Source organism: Phodopus roborovskii, unplaced genomic scaffold (assembly GCF_943737965.1).
Source record: "Phodopus roborovskii unplaced genomic scaffold, PHOROB, whole genome shotgun sequence".
Taxonomy (NCBI): domain Eukaryota; kingdom Metazoa; phylum Chordata; class Mammalia; order Rodentia; family Cricetidae; genus Phodopus; species Phodopus roborovskii.
This window is the reverse complement of record NW_026126567.1, coordinates 15,748,496-15,761,353: the sequence shown is the minus strand read 5'-3', so window position 1 is coordinate 15,761,353 and position 12,858 is coordinate 15,748,496. Positions and strand designations below refer to the sequence as shown.

General features: G+C 43.1%; 1 protein-coding gene and 1 non-coding gene across 2 annotated transcripts in view; one reads left to right on the top strand and one right to left on the bottom strand.

Moving 5' to 3' along the window:
• Positions 1-12,858, bottom strand: part of Sdc2 (syndecan 2) — a 99,967-nt gene that overhangs the window by 17,834 nt on the left and 69,275 nt on the right. The window lies entirely within an intron of this gene.
• Positions 7,437-7,539, top strand: LOC127235447 (U6 spliceosomal RNA). The gene has a single exon (XR_007835707.1). It is a non-coding gene; the product is annotated as a U6 spliceosomal RNA (small nuclear RNA).

The following is a 12,858-nucleotide window of genomic DNA, read 5'->3' as shown; positions in this document are numbered from 1 at the left end:
CTGGAGACTGAAAAAAATATGTAATATATATGTATATATTAATGTATGATACATATGTATATATACATACATACATATATACTAATGAGTCTAGGGCAGGAGGATCACAAGTTTGAGGGCAGCCTGGGCTACCTAATAAGACCTGGTCTCATGATAAATAAGTATATAATAATAATAAAAAAAATCTGTACTGAGCACATGCACACTTTTTTCTTATCATAATAAACAACAACTATCTGCATAGCATTTACATTGTATTAGCTATTATAAGTAACCTAGAGATGACTAAAAGTACACAGGGAAAAACTGAATATTTGGAACTCATATGCAAAAACCTATCATCTTATATAAGAGACGTGAACATTTGTGGGAGTTGCTGGACTCAGCCTGATACATCAGCATCTTCTTGAAAGCCTCCCCACTCCACAGCACTAGATCTCAGCGTCTGGTATATAGTACATGCCCAGAAAACACTACTTGTGTTGATCTAGCTTGTGTTCCCACCTCAAAGCTAGTGTCAGTCCTACCCGGGCTGAACCCAAGGACCCATTTACCACTGTCAAATCCTGTCTGCTTTTCAAAACACACTCTGACTTCTCTCATCGTCTTTCTGTATGTCCCCTAGTTTATGAACTTGCTTTGGGCTTTGTAGCGCATGCAGTCAAGGCAGAGATTTGCTGATACTTTTAATTGGCTTATATGTATTCTCCTTGCCTCTGGTTGACAATACTGTGTCGATACAGGTCTTGAATAACCTGTGTGACCTTGTTCTTAGTCCAGCTCAAAGTGCATGAGTACTCAATAAATATTTGTCAACTGAGATTACTAAATCACACTGGCTTAAGCAACTTTTGACTCAGGTTTCAGAAACATACACCCAAGACCTCTAGGGTCCTTACAGTTAAACGCTTTTGAATTCAAGCCTAGGAGATGGCCTGCTGCATACTTCCCACACAGTGCATTCCATCTACTTAAGTGACCCAGGGTCGTAAAAGTAAGAAAAACATTTTAGAAACCTGTTTCTCTTTCCTTAACATCGAGTGCATTTCATTTTCTTCTTTGCTCACTCTCTCAAAAGAAATCTGGCATGGCATTGTTAATACTGAGACACTTCATTCTTACATACCAGACATGACAGTGTCAATAATGAGGTACTCCATCCCTTTGACCCAGGTATGGCTGCGCTAATACTGAGATTCTTTATTCTTAGGTAGCAACCAAGTTTCTAATAGTTAGACGGTCCGGTTGTCTGAACCAGCACTGTCACAATGCCTGGCAGGTGGGGTTCTCCTAGAGAATCCCTGCAACACTGTGTGTTATGATGAGCCACTGGTTTATGGGGTGACTATGGGGTCTAGATCACCATAGGACTTCAGACAGACCAGGGGACACCTAGAGAGGTCTGCTTGGCAAGAGACACTTTGGTCCTCTAGTGTCAGGGTGGCTCATGGCTGCCCAGATGTCTAATGTGTTCAGAGGAAGCCAAAATTATTTGTTTTTCCATCACTCATTGGGGTGCAAGTAATTTCGACATCAAATTACAGTCATTCTCCCTGCTCAGATTTTAGGGTTGCTGAGAACACGGTGTGTGTGTGGGGGGGGGGGGGAAGGTTGTCAGTCACATCCTTCTGTAGAGTACACTTTAAGAGCAAGTAGGGTCCTTTTCACCTGCAGGAGATAATGCTCCATGAATTCCCCCACTGTCCCATTCCCCCTAAGACACCGTTTCAAACAAGACAAACGGTCATTTCTGAAGACTTCACACCCTGTGTCGGTAAAGGATTTTGCGGTTAACGTGCTCGGAAAAGCTGATAATAAGTCATGCACCAGCATTCCTTTAAGACCTGGTGATGTGCATCTCTCTAAGGCCATGAACGGGGGATAGTCTCAGCTACTGATTTTCCACCTAGCCAAACGTCCATGCTCTTTGCTCTGCACATGCTCAGTGTCTCAGTGGTACAGAGGGATGGGATGAAGTGACTGAGAGGAAAGGCAGAGGCCATCATGGAGCGGATGCAGGTTTTCATACAAAGGCTGTTTAATTTGGCTCATACCATGGCTGTGAGGCAGAGCTGATGCTGTTGGCTAAGAGGGTTCAGAGAGCAACAGAGCTGACCTTTCAGACCTTCCCGCTCTTGGGAATGCAGGTTGGGCAGGGAAGCTATGGAGAGTAAGGAAGTAGCATGAAAAACACACCTGCTACAGGTTGAGCCAGGAACGACTGGCTCAACAGTTCCTTCTGTCTAACATCCCACTGATCCAATCCCCCTCATGGAGAATGAGGCAGCCTAGGGCCACGGGTGCCAGGTGCCTTTCATTACTTTTGAGAAGTAGCTTCATCTTTAAAATGGAGCAGAAAGAACTCTCTGCCTAGCTTTGGACAAAGATACTCCTGACCTTTACTGTAGTGGATATGACAGAGGAACAAGCCCATGGATATTTACGAACACTCATTTTAAGGGTTTGTTTGAAGAGACTTGTCTACTATCTATCTAACAATTATCCAGTACAAATATCCGTACATATACTACATCTGAGAAATTCATAGGAAAAGGCAAGGTCAAAGGTGAAGCTGCATAGAGGGGGAAAAAATTCTTAAATCCTACACTTAAGAAACTCATAGTGCAGAACTCTGTCAAACAGCCCAGGTCCTTAGTTACACAGAAAGCTCAGTGGTGTATGTCTTTGTGTGTGTGTGCATTTGCATGTACGTGATTGGAAAACAGAGTGTGCTGGAAGGGAAGGCTAGTTAGTGGAAGAGATAACCGAGATCAAACGTATGATATAAAAATATTTGATTTTCTTATTTTAAGAAAAATTATTTTAAAAGTAATAAACATAGCTTGGTTAATGGTCATAGAACCCACTAGTGTCTTCTATATCCCCTCCCTTGCCTACCATCTGTGTGCTCTCAGGGTAGCAGGAAAAGTAGGCTTAACACAGAGAAGCCAAATTTTCTGATAGGCTGACTCTTTAGGCCTTTTAAAGACAGCCTGGTTGACATCATATCTGGAAGAAAAAATAGATGGACATTTTCTTGCCGTTATAGAAGGGTGTGCTGGAGTTAGGCCCAAACTGTGAGGAAGGCTCTCAAGAAAGGCATCCATGTCTGTGGGAGAAACCCTGGCCCATTAGGAATATCTCTAAAGAGCCAGTACTATGGCGCTCACATATGTAATCCCAGCACTTAGGATGCTGGGGCAGGAGGATCAGAGTTTAAGGTCAGTTTGGTTGGCAAAACAAGTTTTAGGCCATACTGGGCTACACAGTGAGAGTGTGTCTCAAAAGCTACATCAAAAGAAGGAAGGGGGTAAGAAATCAATTTACTGAGAAAGTAGATACAAAGTGGGTGTCCTAGCGTTCTCCTCCACAGAAGATCTAAACATCTCTAATGAGCCAGTAAGAGCTAGACTTGGGGGGGGGGGAATGGCTGAAAATAGCTTTTAAAAAATAACCGAGTTAGTGCAGGGTACTGACTGTGGATGTCTCTCTGTTTAATGAAAACCTGTGACCAGTCCAGAGCGGTCCTTAGCAAAAATTCCCACATAAAAGTGTGTTTTGATACAGCGTCCGGGGCCATAATCAACACGCACACGCTTTACCTAAACCAAAGTATCTCTCCATACTAGAATTTATGATCCAATGCTTTCAAAAAGGTGCCTCACTGTACAGATGCAATGTATATGGCACTAAAAACTATTGGACTTCCAACTATGTTGTTGCTTGACTCTATTGAAATAATACCTGGCTCCATAACTAGGTTGTTGGATAAATTTAAAGTGTCAGGGTTTGGGTCCAGACAATCTTACGTGCTTATTTAATAGAATGAAGCTACCTTCTTCCTGCCTCATGCATTAGAATACACAAAACAGGATATCTGTCCCCCGGTCTCATTTCTCTTTAATCTAGAACTTGGTAAGAACAAGTAGCCCTGATCATGCATACTATCAAGTAAGTATATGTCATTTGCTGACAACCATATCTCTGGGCATACTAACCTCCAAACATCATGCATGTAACCTGTTGGTTTTCATAGGCCACATTTTCATGACGAAGCATGAAACTGAAGGAACAAAGTAAGAAAGACATCTAAACCTCTACACCTAAATTCTTGACACAGTTCCTGCTTTCTAGTAATTAGAGAGGAAACCTATTAAAAGCAAAATATTCCATCTGGAGGCAATTTTCACTTATCGTCCTTCTGTAACTTCTGATTTTTGGAACCATTGCTTTACAAATCTTAATTAACATATTTGCTTTTAAAGCATCTCTCTGGAGCTAAGGAAGTAGCTCATTGGCAGACCACTTGCTTAGCAAGTGTAAGGTCTTGGGGTTGATCCTCCACAACACACACACACACACTTTCCTGAAACGAGTTGGTTTATTGCTATTTGTAAACAAAATAAGAATCTTCCTCCGTGGTAACAACCACAACAGAAAAGGTGATGAAATGCCAAGGGATGAAAGAAAAAACATGAACAGAATAGACTGACTAGCCATACTTCTGTTTGCAGCGATGGCTTCAGATTCCCAAGCACCCTTTGTGCTGAGTTAAATTTGTTGGCAACAGAAACAGGGATCTCCAAAGCAATACACAGTAAGGCAGGGCCTGGGATGGTGAGTGGGTTATGATGAATATGCATGACACACAAAAGGAAAATGTCCATTACTTGCAGATGTCCTCTACCTCATGCCTTTTCCCTTTTTGGGAAGCAAGATGTTTGTAGATCTGTTATTGTAAGTACTGCTACCTCTCCCCTTCCCAAGCTAGAATATTCCAGCATTTATTTTGATATCCATATGACCACAGTTTAGACTACAGTTAAAATAAAAAAAAAAAAAAAAATAGAAGCACTGTAAGCCAAACCTGAAAGATCCAAGTGTTGAGGTCAGTATTAATAAATCCTAACGGAAGTAATGAGATTCTGTTTCCTGGTAGAGTTTGGCAGGAGATGGGGGCAAAGATATTTGGGGTTTATTTCTTATTCATAAGTGTTTTGTAAAAACCATCATAGAACAGATTCTAAGCCAAGCACAGGAAGCCAACAAACTCTGGTTTGGACTTAATAATTCATTCTAAGGAGTTTTTCAACGCCTACAATTTTAGGCTCATGTGCATTCTCCACCCAAATCAGGGATGACAGAATGCCACGGGAAGCCTATGGAACAGAAAATTGGAAATGACCTTGACTTTAAAGGGCAAATTAATGTTACAGCCAATGCTGGAGAATGACACAGGGCTCACAGGGCTGCACAGTGATAGAATTTTCCAACTCAGTGGTGTTGTAGAGAGCTGTAGTAGAGGTGAGTCTGAGCACTGAAGGAAAGGACAGCACCCCATTGCTGCTATCCAAAGAACCCTGTGCTATGTACACAGTGCTAACTAACAGAGGCTCGGACCCTTCAGAAATCACCTTGGGTTTGGGGGATGCTTCAAATCTGGGAGCGTGGTCAGAGCAAGGAGCTAGAGAACCATGAACTCAATGCTTGTCTGGGCCACCTGGTGAGTCTCCATTTCCAACAAAAGGGGGGGAAGGTGGGAAGAAGGAAGGAAAGGAAAGGGGTGAGGGGAAATGGAAGGAGGAAGGAGGAGGGGTGAAGAGACAAAAGGAAGGGACATTTTGAAAACGGTCACTATTACAGCACCTGGGTCTTTTCTCGGAAATTGCCACAGAAAGAAATATTTTAAATGTAAGAACGACAGCGGTGTCTACTGTCATGGTAAATGGCTAACTGTGCTGCCTATCACCATACCAAAGAGTGTGACTGCCTCCAGGCCCAATCAGCACCCGTGGCTCTCCTCGTCCCACCCTCTATTCTAAAGGCCAGCTTCGCAAAGCCCTATACCCCTTCCATTTTGGCCATGGACTCTCTTGGTCTTTTGTCTTCCTCACGTTGCTTTCTCTTTTATCTTCCTCTTGTCCTCTCTCCATCTTCCCCCTCTCTTTCCTATCATGGCCTGGTTCAGTCTACTGGCCATTTGATTAAATTATTTTCTTTCTCTCCCTTCTTTGGGCTTTTCTATATGCTTCTGGAAGTACTCTCCCTCATATCCACAATAAAACCTTTCCCACAACCATACCCTGGAGAGGTCATGTCCACACTTTATACAATGCCTTTAATCCCAACACTCAGGAGAGAGAGGCAGGCAAATCTCTGAGTTAAGAGGCTAGCATGGTCTACAAGCAAGTTTCAGGACAGCCAGGACTACACAGAGAAACCCTGTCTCAAAAGACCTAAACAAACAAGGTGGGGGGGCTGCTAAGAAATGACTACACACAAATGCACACACACACACACACACACACACACACACACACACACGTACCACATACACATGCATACCCCCTATGAGCATGCACGAACACATAAAAGAATCTGCCAACAGCATCAAGGAAGGTGTGCCGGGATGATAGAAGAGTTTTCAGACCACTCCTGATTCATTTTTATTTAAGGTCATAAAGGCAACGAATCTAATAAAACAAGATAGGAGTCCAGGAGCTAACTGCCAATTTTCTTTAGCTACTTCCTGATCCTAGTCACCCCAGGCAGAAAAATCCACTCCAAGATATAGGGAAGTCACTTGGCTACCCAGGTAAGAAGGTAGTTTCTAACCTGGCTCCAGCACCTGGGTGTACTGACACCTGTAGGTTTCAGGTGGCAGCTTGCTATCCCGCATCTGATCTGCTCCTGCTTTCAGTGACACCTGCAAGTGGCCCCAGGCTGACCACAGGGCTGACTCCAGGACTGGATCATCTAGGAGGGCTGTTTACAGAAGACAGCATTTGTAACCACTCAATTACAGTAAAGACGGGAAAACACATTAACACTTGGGGGGGGGTAGCAAAAAAAAAAAGTTCACAACCTAAACAAAGGCAATAAAGCTAAAACAGAAGCAGTAAACCCAAAGGTTAGATAAGAATAGTACTTTCACAGGTAGAGCGGAAAGAGCTGTATGAATGACAGGCCATGCGCATCTAGCAGGAAGTCACTACGATGTTGCCTGTGCCCAAGGGAATGATTATTCATCTTCTGATAGCCTCCTGGAAAAATGCCCTGTTCTCCCCAGACTCAGAGCCCCAGGCTCTACGTTTTTTCTCTTTATAGAAAGGAACTGTCCTTTTTAAAATTTTTATTTATTTGTATTTTTATGAAGGCGTGCTCATCACGTATACCCACATGCCAGGAGGGCACCAGATCCTATTGTGAGCCACCATGTGGTTGCTGGGAATTGAACTCAGGACCTCTGGAAGAGCAGCCAGCGCTCTTAACCGCTGAGCCATCTCTACAGCCCTAGAAAGGAACTGTTCTTGGCCAAACTTTTTAGTCAGATAAAACAAATTAGGAGATCCCCACAGCTTTTAAAGAAATGGTTTCCTTGATAGAGAGACCAGGAAGAGATTTTAAAGCTGTTTGACTCTTCTGTGAAACCCAGTGTTCAGTCTGACAGCACATGTTAAAATAGACAGGATGCAGACAAGATGAGCACAGCCCCCTTGCAAAGGTGATGCACAAATTTGTGAGACATTCTATATTTTGCCTTGTTCTTATAAAAGTCTTCGGACCAAAAGAAAACTTTCAGGACTGGGATAGGCTGAAATCCAGCAGGGACCACAAAGCAGAGTTTCCCAAACTGCACTGTGCCACCAAGGGCAGGGGCATGAGCTCCCAATCACACGGACTCGCCTCTCATGGGTTGAACTGACTCCAGAGACTCAAAACTACTCAGAGCATTGAGAACAATAAGACCCTACAGAGTGTGCAGCCCCAAACGTGGTATCAGTGTCACTCATCCACTTCCTAGGGCTCAGGGACCACTATGGAAGAGGAGACAGAAAGATTTAAAGAATCAGAGGCCTTAGAGATCTACTGAGAAACTGCTCTCTAGACAGAGCGGTTAGGCTTGGGAAACTCACAGTGGCTATGGCTACAAATACAGACCTGTAAAAGATCAAACCGGTCCAAAGTTCCCACATGAATGGGGGAAGGGAGGAGCTATTGCTAGGTGAAGCCTCCTGGGGAGTGAGAATCAGTTCTCTTAAGGGATGTATTCCCTAACAAGTTGCCCTTAACAAGTCCACATTCCAGCAGATGGCCCTATCCGACATACATACTGGTAGCCCTTAGCAGACTCAGTGAGTTAAAATGAAACATGAAACAAAAGGCACAAAAAACTGGGGGGGGGGGGTGAGAAGTGGTGACGGATTATGGGAGATGTTGAGGAGGGAGTGGGTAGTTGACTTGGTCAAACATATACATATATGACCTTCTCGATAAATAAAAGTTAACAGACAAGGGGGTGGCGTGGATGCCATCCTCTTATGCCAAGTTGTAGTCTGTGCTCTTTATCTGAAGAGCACATTCATAAGCTTGAGAAATGAGGGGAATGATAAAACCATGGACGATAATATTTTTCCAACAACAGCAAACACTTCATAGCCGTGCATACTGACATGTTGGCCAAAGGCAACCCAACTCCCTGGGATTCTGATCTGCTGCCATCAGATCTTAGACCTGTCTAAGAAGACACCCCGACAAGCTGCTCACATGATCACATGGCCTATGTTATGAGGTTGTAGAGGATGAAGGGGTGAGAAAGAGGCTGCAGGGTGATAAAATTACGTGCCTTGTTAAAAAAAAAAAATATTTACGAATCACATGAAAGTGTTTTTAAAAAGTGGTGTAGTTCATTTTTTTTTTCCTCAAAGAAGGATGATGTATGGATATTGATTTGTAACTATTAAAAGTAGTGGTTAGAATTCACATTCGTAAACACCAATTCATTACAGATAAAACATTTAGTTTGTTAAACATATGACAGGCTAGCAGCAGTAAGTCTTTATGAGTCTCATCTATCTGTCTTATCATCCCAGAAACTCAAAGATTTTTTTCTCCAACTTTGTCCAAGACCAACAAACGTTACCAGCCAATAATACCAGGTTTTGTGTTCTTCCACAATGACCCAGCATCCAAGAGTGCCGCCTAAATATGATGACACAGAAGTCACCGACTCTCCAAAGAGCCCACTGTCACCAAGATCTTCAGTAAAAGACAGCTCCATTCCTGTACATACATGTCTTCTGTGAGGCAGCTTTTGGCTGCGTGTGTATAAAAATGTTCCTTGGCAGGCATGATGGCAAACACCTGCAAAAACCAGCCATGGGGAAAGCCGAGGCAGCGAAGTCACAACAAGTTAAAGGCCAGCTTGGGCTATGCTGTGAGAAGCTGTCAAAACAACAACACAAATCCCCAACCTTAAAAAGTATCATCTATTCTTTTAAATGAAAGCCCCCTACTCAGTGTCATCGTAATTATCCAAGGAATGCAGTTAGAGCGGAATTAACTGGTACAGAAAGGAATAGAACTGGTACAGGTCAGTGTGTAGCCTGGCTAGCAAGGTCACAGTGCATGTGTGAGACACCCAGTGGAGATGTGTCCACTCCCCGAGGGCCTCGGGACGACAGCCAAAGACCTGAAGGCTGTGGGGGGGGGGGGCGGGCGATCCCTCACCACTGTCCCCAGCTGTAACCGGAGACCACTAGCTCTGCCCAATGCCCTGAAACAAGTACATCCTCCGAGTCTCCTTCCTGCGGCTTAACCTTGTGTACTGTCGCCTGTACAAGAGCAACTTGCCTCTGCCCCTTCTGACTTTGAGGTCGAGGAATGTGGCTGAATGAGTGCAGCTGCCAGGACAACCTCTCTGGCATGCATGCCAGGCACTCCTCACTTACATGCCTTTATCCTGCCTGGATGGTCCTATCCCACCGGCAATGGCCAGTTTCTTCCAGTGGTCACATTGCAGGGCAGCCCCCATGGAAACCCATTTGGAACTGTTCAAGCTCAGCCCAAAAGAATGCTGTTTTTAATACAGATTGTTCCTTTAGATCCTGTTTAAAAGTAGCTGTAATCAATCGTTGGGGGGGGGGGGGGCTCTGTAAAAAGCTGCCGTTCCAAAAGACTTAATATTGATCCTTTCCTCTTTCACAGCTTTTAAGAAAACAATTCAATGCTAAGAAACCATTAACAATTCTTCTAGACTTCACTAACATGCAACACTATCTGAATTACACACACACACACACACACACACACACACACACACCATACTACATATGTCAAATTCATCTAATACTCTGCCTTTTGTCCAAGGCAGTTGAATAAGCTCAATAATTACTAAATACCAATTAAACTTTGGCTACTCTTGTAACAGTTGTTTAGCCGGCAAGAGTGGATTAGAGACAGAATGAAAATTCAACTCCATTTAAGAGCTGGCATTTCAAATTCTCAGTTTGCAAGATAATATACTATTTTCTCTGTGCCCGTTTTTAGAGAAAACTGTCAATTCTAGGCCTGTACTTATAGACAGTTATGATTCCAAGTGGTCACACCCTGACCACTTGGAATTATGGTAGACACGGTATCTTGTCAAGTTCACCTTTTCATACTAGGTCTCTTAGAAACTCAGACATTTCAAAAGGCAAAAAGACAGTATTTAAAATTTCTCCATAGAGACAATGCAATTTAACGTTTGCCTTTACAATCATACTGAAAACAATCACCAGTATCAACAGCAACCTTCCAGATTAGATACTAAGGAAAAACACAATTTAATACAATCTTGGTTATTGGCAATTTAGTTTCAAATGAAAAAAACTGAAGACTTCATCAAAATACCATATGTAAGATGAATAGAGGACTAGAATCTAAACGGAATGAAGCACGGTGTTGGCTATTCATCAGTGTTACACCCATCATGGGAATGAAATTAGATCTGACCACATCCAAAGAGCTGGCAAAGAGGGAAAGACTTAACTGCTATTTGCTTTGCTCCCAAATAACAGTCATTTCAATCTCAAGGGAGTGAGCTACGATTTCTGTGGCACATGTCCACTGTCCATTCAAGCTTCCCATTCCTGGCACGCCGTGGCCGTGGGAGTTTATGGAAGGGATGGGCATAGACTTCTCAGTTCTGACTTGAGAAGCTGAACTCCCTCTCCACACCTATGCCATCCCCTCAAATTAGAGGAAGCCTTTGCTTCTCACCCAACTAAATGGCAAGAGTTGAGAGTTCTGTAAGACTTCTTAACACTAGCTGAACAGGGGCCCTGACTGTAGTCAAGCCAAGCATCCTGGGGCTGTCACATGGGGCATTTCACAGCTTCACTGGCCTGGACAGCCTTTTTATCTGCCCCCCCCCCCAACAAGTCATTTTAAGCAACATTTTTCCCCCCAGCAAACAAATCTCTCTGCTTCATCTCTTCTATTGTAAATTGGCGGTTGCACAAAAGGGCTAATGCATTAGAGAAACCTGAATCAGCTTGGTCAACTAATTCCAATCCCATCCTCCAGCTGGAATGCTTTTATGTGGATCAGGGCTAGCCAGTAAAAGTTTCTGCAGTGAAGGAAATATCTGCATCTGTGTTGTTCAAAATGGTAGCCACCAGCCGTAGACTGTTGTGGAGAAGTGGGAAGGTAGCCAGTGCAATTGTGATACTGGTTTTTTAAGGTTTACTGTTAATCAATTTATGCTCTAGTAGCCACAAGTGGCTGGTGGCTGGTGTTACTGAACAATGCATTTCTGGGGAGATTTGAGATAATGCTTAAAAGCCTGGCCCTCAAAGGCCATCTATACCACCAGCCTAAGCTTCTGCTCTTGGATAAGCTGCTTAACTGTATATTTGCAGTAGTCAGTGCCTAACAACTTAATTGCTCTGTCTATCCCCATCTATCTAACTAGGTCATTTAATGACTATTGATTCAACAACTCTTATGTACAGAGCAGTCTATTATTTGTTTAAAAATACAACGGTAAGGGCTAGTGATACAGTTCAGTAGGCAAAGGAGCCTGCTGCCAAACTGAAGACTTGAGTTGGATCTCCAGGACCCATGTTGTAGAAAGGAGAACAGACACTCACAGTTTGTCTTCTGACCTCCACATATGCACTACCACATGTATGTGCGCTCTCTCTCTCTCTCTCTCTCTCACACACACACACACACACACACATTTTAAAATATACAGTAGCAAGTTATGTGAATGGTTAGACCAATGGGTACATCAGGATACTGGGATATTATTCAACAACAAACACAAATGGGCTATCAGCAAACATAGAGGAAGCAAGCCTTGTATCTTGCTTAATAAAAGAAGCTAATGTTGTATGAATACTATTTCAGGATATTTTTGGGAAAGACAGAACTATAGAGATGTTAAAAACATCAGTAATTACCAGGGAATTGGTATTAAAAAAAAAGAGGGAGATAAATATGTAGAGTGCATTGGACTTTAGGGCACTGAACTATCCTGCATTATCCTATAATGGCAGACACATGGCAATATGAAGTTATCAGAGCCCACAGAATACTGCCATGTGAAGAATCATCCTGAACATCAATTCTGCATTATAGTTAATAATAATGTCTCAGTACTGGTTCATTGGTTGTAAAAAAAATATTTCTCATAACGTAAGATGTATTAGTATATGAAATGGGGGAAGAGGGAATTTTAGCTTTGGTTGCCAACTTAACACAGTTCAGATACGCCTGGAAAGAGTCTCAGTATGGCACGGTCTACATTGGGTTGTTCAGCCAGTGGACATGTTTGTCCAGGATTGTCTTCATTGAGTAAATGGATATGGGTAGCACCGTTCCCCAGGCAAGGTAACCTGAACTGTCTGAGTGAAGAAACTGAGCTGAGCAAAAGCAAGCAAGCGGGCACACATCCACTTCTTTCTGCCCCGATACTGGAACTGATGTGATTTGCCGTTTTCAGCTCCTACGACCTTGACCTTCCTGCTATGACAGACTAACCTGGGACTGTGATGCAAAATGAACTTTTTCTCCTCTAGGTAATTTTTG